The sequence below is a fragment of the Delphinapterus leucas genome, chromosome 1, assembly GCF_059928025.1.
Source record: "Delphinapterus leucas isolate spDelLeu-1000000601 "Yukka" chromosome 1, BTC_Dleu_Yukka2, whole genome shotgun sequence".
Taxonomy (NCBI): Eukaryota; Metazoa; Chordata; class Mammalia; order Artiodactyla; family Monodontidae; genus Delphinapterus; species Delphinapterus leucas.
The window spans coordinates 54376280-54391930 of NC_143129.1; the positions used below are offsets into that span (position 1 = coordinate 54376280).

The following is a 15651-nucleotide window of genomic DNA, read 5'->3' on the forward strand; positions in this document are numbered from 1 at the left end:
TGGCAAAAGGTCAACTTATTCAGTAATGGTGTTGGGATAACTGGATACACATATAGAAAAAAATAAATTTCTTCCTTACAATGTAAATGATTAAATACCTAAATATGAAAAACAGAGGTTAAAACTGTAAGAAGTAAATGTAAGATATCTTTACAGCACCAGAGAGATTTTTTTAAACAAGACAACAAAAGGGATCATAAAGGAAAATTGGTAGAATTAGACTACATTAAAACTTTAAATATCTGTAAAACAAAGGGTAGCATAATATAAATATAAAATATATTTTATATATTTTATATATATATATATAAAAATATAAATTTATATATATATATATATATAGACACAGTACTATTATTTATGGATATTTAAATCTGCCCTAAAAACAAAAGCACTGCCTAGACAACAAAATCCTGGTGCTTGCCTCTGGGAGGGAAGGAGGAAGAGACAAGTACCAGAAAAGAGATTATACGGAGCTTAATTTGTAGTTTTATTTCTTTGCCCCTTCCCCTCCAAACAGAGAGTAAGAGATCTGAAGAAAATATTACTAAATGTTAATTTTGGTTAGTTCTGGGTAGCAGATATGTGGGTGTTTGCTGTATTATTCTTTGAACTTTCTTGTACCTTTTGCTTTGTCCAAAAAGCAAAACTCAAAGTTTTTCATTTCCCTGATGAATTACAGGCCCCATACAGAAAGCACCTGACCAGCCAAACCTGTTCCTACAACTCTGCATATATCTCAGCTTCTGGACACACCAAAGCAACTTTAAATCAGAGCTTCTGAAAAAATACTTATCAACAGAAAACTAATGCCTCTTATTTTCATAAATGTATTCCTAATTTTATGGAAATGTCAGTCTAGTAAGGAGCATGTAGAGCCACAAGTGATGCCATGTTGAACCCAAATATTCTGTAGTGCTAAGTCATTGGCTGTTATCTTGATTTATGCAAGGATAAAACTGGAAATTCTCTCAAAGGTTAAAAAGTAATTTAAGAATACAAAAGTTGCATATTGCTGAGTTACATATGTTAAAGTTCATTACCACTTCTATATAAAATTACCAGCCTCTTGCTAATGGCTCCCTTAGTTCAATATTTCAGGTTACGCTTGTATAATAAAAGAACTTTAATTATTCAGGGACAAATTAATTTACATTTCTCTAACATTTGGCCTCTTAATGGCATTTTTGTTTGCACCTGTACTGACTCCACCTCCACGAGAAAGAGAGTGAAACTAAAAATTGGTCTCTTTTACTATGTGTTGGGAGAATTAATTACATTTTAGTGAGAAAAAAGAATAGACACTATTGATTTAAAGGAGACTTGAGGATTACCCCAAAAATTTAATTGTAGGAACTTCCTGTGGCCCTCATTTGCATTAATTATTAGGAGAGGGCTCACATATTATTGCTGCCAAGAAATCTATAGGATAAATGTCTATCCAATAATCCACCTATTTTAAGCAGTAATTTGGGCAGTTCCTCTGAGCTAGTGAGTGGAGAGAATAAGACCTTAAGAATTTCTGTTTGAAGGAGTTTCTTAGGTCCTCCTCTTACCATATGTTTAATGTGTGCAGGATCTGTAGCGTGGTCTCTTTTTTCATTCCTTATATTGGACATTTGTCTTTTTTTTTTTGAAAAGTCTCACCAGAGGCTTGTTAATTTTATTAGTCCTTAAATTTTTTGTTTTGTTTTGTTGATTCTCTACTATATATGTGTTTTCTATCTGATTCTCTCTTACCTTTACTATTTCATTGCTTCTACTTTTCTTCCCCCCTGCCCACTGCCCCTTGGCAAGTCGCTTTTTTCTTTCTTTTTTTTTTTTTTTGGCGTATAGTTGATTTACAGTGTTGTGTTAGTTTCAGGTGTACAGCAAAGTGAATCTGTCATACATATACATATATCCACTCTTTTCCAGATTCTTCTCCCTTACAGGCCATTACAGAGTATCAAGTAGTGTTCCCTGTGCTATACCATAGGTCCCCATTAGTTATCTATTTTATATATAGTAATGTGTATATGTCAATCCCAATCTTCCAATTTATCCCTCCCCCGCTTACCCCCTGGTAACCACAAGTTTATTTTCTACATCTGTAACTCTATTTCTCTTTTGTAGGTAAGTTCATTTGTACCCCTTTTTTTTTTTAATTCCACATATAAGCAATATCATATGATATTTATCTTTCTCTGTCTGACTTTACTCATCTTCTACTTTTCTTGTACTTATTTTTTAGTCCTTTTATAACCTCTCTAGAAGGGTAGAATTCTTGCTCATTAATTTTCGGTCTTTCTTCATTTCTACTATATGGCTTTAAGGCTATAAATTTCCTTCTAAGGATTTCTTTAGCTAAATTGTACAAAATTGGATTGTACGTTTTCATATTGTTCAATTCAAAATATTTCCTAATTTGTTATCATTTCTTCTTTGACCATGGGTTATTAGAATATGTGCTAAATTTCCAAATATATGAGAATTTTCTGGTTACCTTTCATTATTCATTTCTAGCTTACCTGCATTAGGGTCAATAATATATTTTATCTAGTCTATAGGATTTCATTCATTTGAACGTTGATGAGACTTTCTTCATGGGCCAGTTTATGGCCAATTTCTGTAGATGTTTTATGTGTGCTTGAAAAGAAAGTATATTCTGAAGTCTTGGGTAGAATGTTCTATATTTGTCCATTAAGTCAAGTTTCTTGATTATTCTTTCCTGGTATTATATCCTTAAGTTTTTGACTGCTTGTTCTATAAATTGCTAAAAGAGGTATGTATAAAAAGCTCCCATTGCGATTATGGGCTTGTCTGTTTCTCTCTGGTTTTGACCATTTTTACTGTATATATTTTGAGACCATGTTACCTTCTCTGCTTAAAATGTAGGGGAAAAAAGAAAGAAGAAAAATTGGTTGCAAAGATAATTCCACCTCCTTTTAATAAATCAAAAATGTTGCTGGACAAGTAACTAACACTGTAGGATATTTTCCATGATGACATTTGTTCTGGGTTGTATTGTGTCCCCCAAAAGAAATAATGTTGGAGTCCTAACCCCCAGTACCTCAGAATATGACTTGACTTTACTCTGTAAAGACTTACAGTTCAAATGAAGTTCTTAGACTGATGTCCCTATAAAAAGGGGAAAATTGGACACAGAGTCAGACATATATAGGGAGAAGATGGCCATCTACAAGCTAAGGAGAGAGGCCTGTAACAGAATTCCCTTCACAACCCTCAGAAAGACCAACCCTGCACTCACCTTGATCTCAGGCTTCCAGCCTCCAGAACTGTGAGACAATAAATTTCTGTTGTTTAAGCCACCCAATTTGTGGTATTTTCTTATAGAAGTCCTAGCATACTAATAGGACATTTATAACAACACAATTTTGTCCTTTAAAAAGAAAAGTATGTTTTTAACAGAGGGAAAAAAAAAACAACAATAACCTTTCTGCCCTTAAAAATGTAAAATGAGGAACCAGGAGTTGGGAAAAGCTGATTTGCTATTTAACAGAATATCCTTTTACATGTTAACAGTAAAGATAAAACTTTTTATCTGGTATCATGAGACATTTTTATTTAACAAACTTGGTGGGTCAGTCTTACTGAGTGAAGGAAAACAGTTCCCATGTTCTCAGAATTGCATTTTATGATTTCCTAATTAAGGATGAGGAAGACAATTCCCCAGTTTCCTTCAGAGAGGACTGGAGCAATAAACATAATGAACTCTAAGAAGTTTAATAATAAATCACCAAATCCAATGAGCATAATAAATACAACCAGGGAATTATTTTAATATAGACTCAGTGGAATAACCAAATTCAACATCAAAGCAGCATGAGTTACACATATAGTACACATATATTAAACTTTGCTGGAAGTCAAATTTTAAAGAAGCTTAATTTTCTTAGCATAGATCTTGGGCCATGCCAGTTTTGAGGTTATTTCTTATTGGAAAAAAGAGAGGTATGACAATGTATAGGCTTACCTGTTCTAAGATAATGTCAGCAAGAATAACAATGTCCTCCTACAAACCTTGCTAAAGAGAAAATATGAAGCTGCAATAGCATAGGATATGAATATGGACCAAGTGATAACTTCTTTAAGGCTATCTGTAGAATTTTGCAATCACATACACAGGTTGTCTTATTAGCAATATGCTGTCTAATTCCCAAAAGTATACCCTACTCTGATATTTTGAGCATTTTGAGGCTTTTATCTCACATGTTCAGACCAGTGCCTACATGAATAATATGAGACAAAGTCTGATGTGGCTCCATCTTTACTAGATCTCATAAACCCAGAGCAAGCTTTTTTTTTTTTTAATTATTATTGTATTTATTTATTTTTGGCTGCCTTTGGTCTTCGTTGCTGCATGTGGGCTTTCCCTAGTCGCGGCGAGCTGGGGCTACTCTTCATTGCGGTGCACAGGCTTCTCATTGCAGTGGCGTCTTCTTGTGGAGCGCAGGCTCTAGGCATGCAGGCTTTAGTAGCTGCAGCACACGGGCTCAGTAGTTGTGGCTTGTGGGCTCTAGAGCGCAGGCTCAGTAGTTGTGGTGCACAGGCTTAGTTGCTCCGCGGCATGTGGAATCTTCCCAGACCAGGGCTCCAACCCCTGTTCCCTCCATTGGCAGGCAGATTCTTAACCACTGCACCACCAGGAAAGTCCCCAGAGCAAGCTTACTGTCAGTAAGAAATATATGTATAAGTTGCAAACCCTTGACTATGACATCCAGTCTGATATGATAAATATGTAGACAATTTTGGCTGGATCAATGAAAGTCTGATTTAAAGTCTTTGGGTTTAAGTATTTTCAAGTCAAAATTTTTATAAAGGGCCACTGTATGCAGGAAACTCATACCTAAGCTCTTCCTTGAGAGTTCGAGTGGTTCAAATGATAGAAATCTCTCATATTCATTAGGTATTCCATCCTACCATCTGACTGCTCTAGTTATTAGAAATGCTTTCCCTAGAGTAGCCCTCAATTGGCCTATAGTTAAGTCTACTTATAAGGCTTAATTGTGCCTTAGGGAGATATAAAAAGAGGTTCATCCTAGAAATGACAGCTCTTCAGATATCTAAAGAGAACAATCATGTCTTCACTAAGTCTATTTCTAATTACAATATAAATACATTTCTCCATTTCAATAAATGCGGGGGACACATTTAATTTTCAGTGATGGGGTTTGTGATAAGTAGGGGCTGGGGAGAATGATTTAATAATAGAATTACTTCTTTAAAGGGATTTTTGACTCTGCCTTCAAGCTTGTAATAACCTCCCTACTAATTTGTGTCTGAGCTAAGTTTCACATTCAGGGAGTCCAAGGAATATCTCAACAGGAAGCCAGGAAGGTACCTGGAGAGGAGGAAACAGTGAGCTGGGATAAAAGGAACCTTCAGAGGACAGATAGAGATAAGGATCTTAGGTGATTTTATAGGTTGTTCATGTTGTCTGTCGTCTCTTTCCTCATTCTTCTATTTCTGGCCTTTTAAATTACAGGTAAGAAAGATCATTATGAAAAGATTATTAAGACTAAAATGTGGTGAGATACCTCAATTCAGTCATGAATTCCTTCACCTTATGATAAGCAGGATTTATACATTGTCCAGCAATTCTGTTCTTCCCAAACTTGGTTCCATCGAAGACTCCCTGGAAAAAAAGGGTGCATATTAGTTTCCATTAATTTGTAATTTCTGAAAAATCTGATTTCAATCCTTTAAATCTTGGTGCCTAAATTCTGAAAGACAAATGTCTTGAGAAAGATAACTGGAATGGTACTTAAGAGTGAATTTAACAAATAGAAACCATCTTTCACTGTTCTAATTTCCAGTAATAGCTACCTCTCCCCGTATGAATACAATACGAATCAATCCCTCGAATCTATAGATTTTAGGTATGAGCATTTTACATCCATATTTTATAATAATATATAGACAGACTGCTATTCTACAATGTTTATTTTGTGTGTGTGTGATATGGGTACATGTTATCTTAGAGGCCAAAAAAGACATGGGAGCAGGGAAGCAGTAGAAGAAAATTAAGGCCACATTCTAATTGGCATAAAAACCAGCCCATGTTTATCCCTATACCTGCCCTTGCCTTTTCCATGCTGGCCCAGTTTCTCTACTGATGCTGTTACTATTTATTCCTCCAGTCTGTCACACGTGTATGGCCACAAACATATAGGATAAACCTTTTTTTTCTCTCTTATTTGCAGCTATCCTACTTTTACTAACCAGCCTCAGCCCTAGCCAGTCTAAGCCAATATAATTGTGTTGTGATTAGCATCAGAAAAACACATCCCAGCCCCTTCAGTGTCTCTTGTAGAACCTGAGACTGCCAAAGCTTCAATTATGTGGAAATGATTATATTGCTTAACGTGGTAGGGACATTCCTGTTGGATGGTTATCACAGAAATTATTATTCAAAAAGCAAAGGCAGAGAAAGAAAACTAATGGCCTATATATAGAGAGATTATCAGATGCTAAAAGTTCTTTTTGAGAAACAAATTCCTGTTAAAGTGTATCATTCGTGAGGTCTAGAGACATGACATATTAGTGTGAATTCGATGAATATATTTAAATCTCTCCTTAAATATATAAAGCTCAGAATAAAAATATATGCAACATTCAGAAGCACATACACACAGCAAATATATGGGCTAAAATAAACAGGGAAAATTTTGTGGGGTGATTGTCATGTTCAGTATCTTGACAGAGATTTGCGTTGCATAGGAGTATCTGTTTAGCAAAACATATTGAATGATCTATGCAAGATTTGTACATTACATATAAATTTTACCTCAAAAGGAAAAAGTCATAAGCAAATATTGAAATCTAGCTAATGATGTACATGCTGAAGTGTTTAGGGGTGAAGTGTACTGATGCCTGAAGCTTACTTAAAATACTCTAGAAAATAAGATGGATCATTGGATGGATACACAGATATATGAATAAAGCAAGCAGTGTAAAATGTTAGATAGTACACATCAGTTTAAGTCAAGTAGGATTTATATAACTCGGCACCATGTGCACAGTACGCTAAGTTGCCAACTAGAATTTTGGATACTTCCATTTAATGCACAAGTGACATTTATTTCTAGGCCTTATTTTGATTATCTCTAAGTTGTAAATTGTCATCCATAATATTAAAGTTAGAAAAATAACTCTTAAATGTTATTTGAGCTAAAAAAATATGTGAAGAGAATATAATCAGTGATTTTTTCCATCAGTCTGGGCTACGTGGCAATAAAGATCTCAGAATCCTAGTGGCTCACAACACAGCTTTATTTCTCGTGTCCATACTGGGGTCAAGTTTGACTCAGTTCCATGTCTTTTCCATTCCAGATAAAAGCAGCCCCTATCTAAAAAAGCAGCCCCTATCTAAAATGTAAGAGTTTCATGTCAGAATGAAAAAGAGCTGGTGGTGAAGGACCACAAAATGGCTCTTAAAGCTCTGTTCAGAGGTAGGACTGTCGGTTCAAGTCACAGTCCAATGACCAAAGCAGGTCACATGACCATGCCTGCCACGAGCAGAGATAGGTCATCCTCCCATAGGCAGGGGCCCTATGGAAGAGGCAATGAATATTTTGAGGAAAAATACCATCTATTACAAACTAATGTAACTTTCAAATTTCATCAGAAATATTTTGAACTACTATGTTCCAGTCATTTAGTATTATTATATTAATACTTATATAATTGGTATATAATAGGTATTCAACAAATGTTTGCTGAAGAATGAGTTTTTCTGTATTACATCTTTTCAAATTTGGAAAGGAATCACAAATTATTCAATAGGATCCAGGAAAAGAATGTAATAAGCAAAATACCAGGTTTAAGACAGAGAGGCCTTGGGACTTCCTTGGTGGTCCAGTGGTTAACATTCTGCACTTCCACTGCAGGGGGTACAGGTTTGATCCTTGGTCAGGGAACTAAGATCTCACATGATGAGTCGTGTGGCCAAAAAACAAAAGAGGGGGTCTTAAAAAAAAAAAAAAAAAAAGCGAGGCCTGGAGTGGACTGTGGGGAATGCATGCCCTGTTATTACCTTCTAGCATTGGTGTGGCACATCTGTTACAAGTGGTGAACCAATATTGATACATTATGATGAATGAATAACCCCAAGGTTTTGAGCCCCAAAACTAGACAAATCAAAGTTGTCAGAGAAGTCAGGGCAGTAGCTGAAGAGAAAGAAATTTAAATTCAAGAAAGAAAACAAATTTAAATTCCAAGGTAGGCATATAGACTAAGAAGAATATAAGTCTCCTATAGTGGAAAAAAAGCAAAGAAAAGAAAAGAGTATAAGTCAAGGTCTGGACTATGCAAAAGGTAACATTTCTGTGAAAAGCCAGATAGTAAATATTTTAGGCTTTGTGAACCTACCTCTGTCACAATCCCTCAAATCTGCCATGGTAAACACAAAAGTCGCCATAGACAATACATAACCAAATGGACATGGCTATCTTTCAATAAAACTTTGTTTACAAACACAGTCAGTAACCCAGATTTGGCTCCTGGGTCATAGTTTGCTGACCCCTTTTCCAGACCATGGCTTCTAGATTTGAGTACTACCTGGGATGATGGGTTGATCCTGGAGTACAAACCACCTCAGAACATCACAGAGGTGGCCTCAGGCCCTGTACCTCTGTACCTGGTATAATGCCAAACATACAGAAAGTACTCAGTACATGTTGAATCAAGGTCACCGGTGAATACAATATTAAAGAGTCACAGAACTTGGTAAGACCTCTCTACCAAGATTTCTTGGCAAATAACTCAGAGGGAATCAGATAGTGACAACCAAAATACAGTTTTGATGACTGGCTTTGATTCCCCTTCACTTTTTTCATTTACCATGTGTGAGATATTATGCTAGTTATTTTTTCATAAGTTCACACAGGATTCTCATAACAACTTTGCAAGGAATGTACTTTTTTCACATTTAATTAGACTTTTATTTAGTTATGTCTTTATTGAAAGAAAGATTCTTTAAATTCTACAGTGCTTTACAATTTTCAAATTTTCACACACATGATTTCATATAATCCCATAATAACCCTTTTTCCCCCTACCCTAATATTGCCCCTCCCCCCTTCCCTTTCCACACTGGTAACCATTAGTTTGTTCTCTATATCTGTGAGTCTGCTTCTTTTTTGTTTTATTCACTAGTTTGTTGCATTTTTTAGATTCTACATGTAAGTGCTATCATACAGTATTTGTCTTTCTCTGTGTGACTTATTTCACTTAGCATAATGCCCTCCAAGTCCATTCATGTTGCTACAAATGGCAAAATTTCAATCTTTTTTATGGCTGAGAAGTATTCTATTGTATATATATATACCATATCTTCTTTATCTCTTCATCTGTTGATGGACACTTAGGTTGCTTCCATACTTTGGCAGTTGTAAATAATGCTGCTATGAATATTGGGGTGCATGTATCTTTTTGAATTAGTGTTTATTTCTTTCAGATATATACCCAGGAGTGGGATTGCTGGATCATATGATCATTATAATTTTAATTTTTTGAGAAACCTCCATACTGTTTTCCACAGTGGCTGCACCAATTTACATTCCCACCAACAATGTAGGAGGGCTCCACAAGGAATATACTTTTATTTTCATATAAGGAGTGAAGATCTTGAGTCTTATTGGTTGAATTATGTACCCCCCAAAATGATACGTTGAAGTCTTAACCCTCAGTACCTCAGAATGTGGTCTTATTCTTGGAAATAGGGTCATCGCAGCTATAATTACTCAATGGTCATTGCAGCTATAATTATTTAAGATGAGGTTATACTGGAGTAGGGTGGGTTCCTAATCCAATATGACTCTGGTCCTTGAAAGAAGACAGCCATGTGAAGACACAGAAACACAGGGAGAATGCCTTACAAAGACAGAGGATTGGAGTGATGTATCTATAAGCCAAGAAACACCTGGGGCTACCAAAAGTTAGAAGAAGGCATGGAACAGATCCTCCCCTAGTCTTTGAGAGAGCATCACCCTGCTGACATCTTGATTTTGGAGTTATAGCCTCCAGAATTATGGAAAATAAATTTATGTTGTTTTAAGCCACCTAGTTTTTGTTACTTTGTTATGGCAGGCCTAGGAAACTAAGACACTGAGACTCAAGGAATTTGTCACTTGTCCAAGATCACCCAGCTAGTGTGAGACAAAGTCAATAGTCAAACCCGTGGCTGTCTGACTCCCAAATCCATGCTCTTTTGATTACACTGTGCAGAATCAGTCTTTATTCTACTTTACTGTGATAAAATGATGTAAAATCAAATACTGACTCATACTAGAAAAGTGAGTCCCCTCTCTTCTATTCTCACTCTACAATATTCCCTACGAGCAATACCGCTTCCTTCCTTTCTTCCTCCCTTCCTCCCTTCCTCCCTTCCTTCCTTCCTTTCTTTCTTTTTGGCTGCATTGGGTCTTCACTGCTGCATGAGGGCTTTCTCTAGTTGCAGCAAGCAGGGGCTACTCTTTGTTGCGGTGCCCGGGCTTCTCATTGTGGTGGCTTCTCTTGTTGTGGAGCATGGGCTCTAGGCGCACAGGCTTCAGTAGTTGTGGCTCTCGGGCTCTAGAGTGCAGGCTCAGTAGTTGTGGCGCACGGGCTTAGTTGCTCTGAAACATGTGGTATCTTCCTGGACCAGGGCTCGAACCCGTGTCCCCTCCATTGGCAGGCAGATTCTTAACCACTGTGCCACCAGGGAAGCCCCCTTTCTTTCTTTCTTTCTTTCTTTCATTTTCTTTCTTTCCTTCCTTTTTTCCTTCTTTCTTTCAAGACTTCTCTACCAATATTACCTTTTAAAGTAAGGTTTCTTATACTATCCTTTATAGTCAGAAGCTATAAAGCTATACAAGTTTTGTCTTTCACCCTATTCTGGCCTCATGCTATCCATTTTTTTACTGTTTTCTTTTTTAAGTAAACCGTCTTAATCTATCTATACATGGCATATTTCTTTTAAAAACTTCTCCAGCACACATATTAATGAAGATCTCTTAAATATAGTCAATAAATATATCCAAGTGATATTTCCTGGAAATGAGGGAGTGGAAAGTGAGAAAAAAATAGTACATGCTTTGCACCTTTCAAAATATACTATCTCCGATTCTCATTCCAATCCTATGAGGCAAGCATTATTCCCCTATTTTTTGAAGAAGAAACTCAAGTTCAGAGAAAGTTAAGAAACTTATTTAAGATCAAAGCTAGTATATGGCAGAGCCAATATTTCCCCCAGGTCTGTCTGACTCCAACATGCTTTACCTTCATCACATTCTCCCCTCTTTCCCTCACTTTCTTTGTGGTATTATTTCCAAACTAACACTACCTTTCCCCATTTCCTACCCAAGGAGTTACTTTGAGTTTTCATTATCCATATTCATATCTATACCACTAAATCCTTGCCTCTCACTTTCAAAATTGGCCAGAAGTAATATTGGCAAACTTTAACAAGGTCTTGTGCAATATTTTGGAGACTGACAATCACATACAGCCTTTTCTCTTTTCCTACATTCTTAGAGATTGTGGTGTCCCTTCTCCTATATGAAACCTAGTTCTCCATCTGGGCCCTTGATCACATCCCTTTCAGTCTCCTCAGGGATCTTCCTCTGTCTCAGATCTGTATCTTTCATCATTCCCTCCTCCCCTGCTGCATCCTCTCTGCTCACTAATATTCTCTCTCAAAAACATCCTTTATCCTCCTATCTACCCCTCAAGTCACTACCCAATGGCCATCTTCCCACCTCTTTATTCCCAGCCTTGGAGAGGAAGGTGTAGTTCATATTTGTCAACTCCATTTCTTGTTCAACCAAACCACTGAAGTCAGACTTTGCCCCCACCTTCCACTGAAGCTGGTCTTAGATTACAAAAGCTACTTCAATATCAAAACCAATGCATGCTCTGAGGTCATCATCCAACTCCATTTCTCTGCTGCATTTGACAGTTTTTTTCATACCATTCTGCTTAAAACTCTCCCCTCCTTTGGTTTCTGGAAGATTGCATTCATCACGCTCCTTTTTTTCCCCTTCTTCTGCCTTCTAATGTGACCAACTGCTTGTCTCTCATTTCATGCTGTCCTGAGAATTCTTCCACTCTGATGATCTTCAACCAATGCTTTTATGCAGAACTGTGCACCAGGACTATATAGTTGAGCCTGTTCTCATATGACCTCCTCTTCAGTATTTTCAAAGGACTTACTTTTCTCTTAAGATGAGTTTTGAAGTAAAAGTAGAAATTTTCTGTCAGACTCACAAAGTAGAGAGAGCATTCCAGGGAGGCAGCTGCAAAATGATTTGCAGAAAGAAAGAGGGGAAGATTAATACAGATTGAGAGGGTTATCATTGGTTCAGTCATGCTGCAGTGTGCAGTGAACTGCTGGGGGTAGGGGTGGGAGGAGGGAGGAGAGGTGAGGCCAGGCAGATAGGCAGAGGTCAAACAATATGAAGGATCTTATATGCCATGCAGATGGTTTCAGATTTTGCCCTGTGTATGGTGAACCATTGTGGAATTCTGAGCAGAGGAGTTCCATGATTGGCTCTGAATTCTAGAAAGCTCATTATGTTAGGAGGGTGGAGAAAGGATGAGACTAGAGGCAGGAGAACAAAAAAGTTGTGCTAATAACCCAGGTGAGAGATGATAATGGAGTGAACTAGGGCAAAGAAATGGTTTGGAGGGTAGGGACAATGGGCCTTTCTAAAGTGGAATCAAGAGAATTTGGTGATTAATCAAATAAAAAGGTACATAGGAGGTAGACTGTAGGATAATGGGCTTTAGATGAAAAGCCTATTTAGGTGAAAAAATATTCAGCACAATGGACTATAGGAAGTAAAGTAGATTTATCGGACAACATTCATTTACGAAACAGATTTACTGAGCATTTCCTACATGCTAGGCACTGTACTAAGCCCTAGAATGATTTCCATTTTGGATGTGTTTGAGATGCCTTGAAACGTTCAGGCTCAAAACGTCTAGCAAACAGGTAGAGAAAGGCATTTAAAACTCAGGAGACATGTCTCCAGTGTGTTGCTATTATTAACAACATTGTGACATTGTTGTCCAGATGCCTAATTAGCTATACAGTGTGGAAGATATTAGCGAGATGAGAATTAGTTGAAATCTATAATAATCCCATGCCATGTTATTGATATTACTTTTTAAAATAATATCCTACTAATTTGCATTCTTGTATGATTAACAATTTTCCAAGAAAGAAAACTTGCAACTGCATAATTGAGTGGTGTAGGACTGATTTCTGCAAAACTGTTATAGAATCAAAGGTTAAAAATATCCTCTTCGTAAGCATTTTATCACCCTCAAAGAAATTGCTACCTTCACCATACTTTAGTGGTGTCCTTTGACTTTACAAGAACATTTTATATATGATGCCTAATTTTATATTGATGACAACCTTTTGAATAAGTACAGTCCTTTTTGGGAAATGGTCAAAATTTAGAAAGAGCTTAAATGTATTGCATACCTTTTGACCCGGTAATTCAACATTTAGAAAATTCAACTATTCTAAGGAAATAGTCCAAGCAGTAGAAAAAGCTATATGCATGATGATGTTTATCACAGCTTTATTTATAATTTTTAAAGAAAAGGAAGCAACCTTGGTGTCCATGGGAGTAAATTAGAGTTCATTTATATGTGACCATTAAAATTATGGTTAGAAAAATGATAGACATGCAAAATGCATATAATAGAATGGGAAGAGAAAAAATGCAGGAGAAAAATTTTAAGTAAACTGTAGTTACAATTACGTAAAAAATACCCAGGAGGGCTTCCCTGGTGGCGCAGTGGTTGACAGTCCGCCTGCCGATGCAGGGGACGTGGGTTCGTGCCCGGTCCGGGAGGATCCCACGTGCCGTGGAGCGGCTGGCACGAGCTGTGCCGAGCCTGCGCGTCCAGAGCCTGTGCTCCGCAACGGGAGAGGCCACAACAGTGAGAGGCCCGCATACCGCAATAAAAAAAAAAAAAAACCCAGGAAAAATAATGGGAGTAAATTTGCCAAAATACCAACAATAGTTATATTTGAATGGGGAAATTAGGGGTTATTATTTTTATTTTCCAATTTATCTGTGTATCAAAGATTGATCATTTTAGCTTTCCTAGTAATCACTTGCCCTTTTTCTGGTAAATGTGTCCTGACTTTTCTTAGGGAATTGCTGGTTCCTTCTCTGAGTTCGCGTGGTTTCAGTGAGGTTGACGCCACCCCTGCCAGGAATATAGCCCAAGTCAAGATCATTGGAGGCAAATAGATTCAATTCTAAAATTTTTTTTTTTTAACTTTTGGAAAAGATGCAGGTTGTTTTCACTGTGAATTGCTAAGCGGATAGGATGTAATTCTGAAGTTTTAGGCAGCTTTTTTGTCACCAGGAAGTAGAAGAGATCCAGGGAAGTGGGTTCAAATTACCCAGCCATCTACATGGCACTGAGAAGTGGAAGAAACAATCACTGAGAAATATGTTTCAACCAATGACCTTGAACACAACTAGATTAACAATACCTTTTCTCTTGGGCAAGGTTAAAGAGTTAAAAAAAAAAAGTGGTAAAAGAAAAAATAGGAGGGTAGAGAATGAGATAGAAGTTGCCTTTTCTATAGTCACATATAGTTGTTAAGCACTTGAAATGTGGCTAGGAAAACTAAGAAACTGAATTTTTTAATTTAATTGTAATTAATTTAAAATTTAAAGCTACAGCAGTATAAAATATTCCTCCATTAAACACAGCTTTATTGTTTTGGTAAGATCATAGTTCACTTTAAACACTGTATTGTCTCAGATATTATTATTGTATTATAGTGCGGATGTCAGGCATGTGTGTCATTTTAGTAATATACATAAACACATCATGGATCTAGTTGGTGTCAATCCATTGATTCAATTTGAATTTTTTTTCTATGAATAAATGTAACGTTTTTTTAATAAATGTATTTATTTTATTTATTTATTTTTGGCTGTGTTGGGTCTTTGTTGCTGCGTGAGGGCTTTCTCTTGTTGCTGTGAACGGGGTCTACTCTTCATTGCGGTGTGCGGGCTTCTCTTGCTTCAGAGCACGGGCTCTAGGTGCATGGGCTTCAGTAGTTGTGGCTCGCGGGCTCTAGAGCGCAGGCTCAGTAGTTGTGGCACACAGGCTTAGTTGCTCCACGGCATGTGGGATCTTCCCCGACCAAGGCTCGAACCCATGTCCCCTGCATTGGCAGGTGGATTCTTAACCACTGTGCCACCAGGGAAGCCCCCAGTGCAACATTATAATACATTTATTTGAATATATTATGCAGACAGCATGAGTTACAGTAGTATCGATATAAATTATAATTGGTAACTAATTGAAATACATATTATTTTCATTATAATGCAATTAAATTATTTTTCCAGGTTGAAAAATAAGTATGGACAGATTTTGAAATTAAAAATGAAGGCAGAGGAACTTCCCTGATGGTCCAGTGGTTAAGAATCCGCTTTCCAATGCAAGGGATGTGGGTTCGATCCCTGGTCGGGGAACAAAGATCCTACACGCTGCGGGGCAACACAAATTTTACAGTGAATTGCAATTTGATGAGCAAAATTTTAAAATATATAAAAAATATTTTAAGATAATAAAATGGACATTTACAGCAAGCACATAATAAAATTGATCAATAGTCAAAAGAGA

General features: G+C 36.9%; 1 protein-coding gene across 2 annotated transcripts in view; it reads left to right on the forward strand.

The window, feature by feature from the left end:
• The window catches only part of ZNF648 (zinc finger protein 648), a 239900-nt gene that overhangs the window by 20479 nt on the left and 203770 nt on the right, over positions 1–15651 (forward strand). The window contains exon 3 of one of the 2 annotated variants that reach the window (XM_089910350.1): positions 683–15586. The exons of the other annotated variant lie outside the window; for it this stretch is intronic. The gene's annotated coding sequence lies outside the window, so the exon portion shown is untranslated. Of the gene's footprint in view, positions 1–682; positions 15587–15651 lie in introns of those variants that run through there. 2 annotated transcript variants of the gene reach the window in all.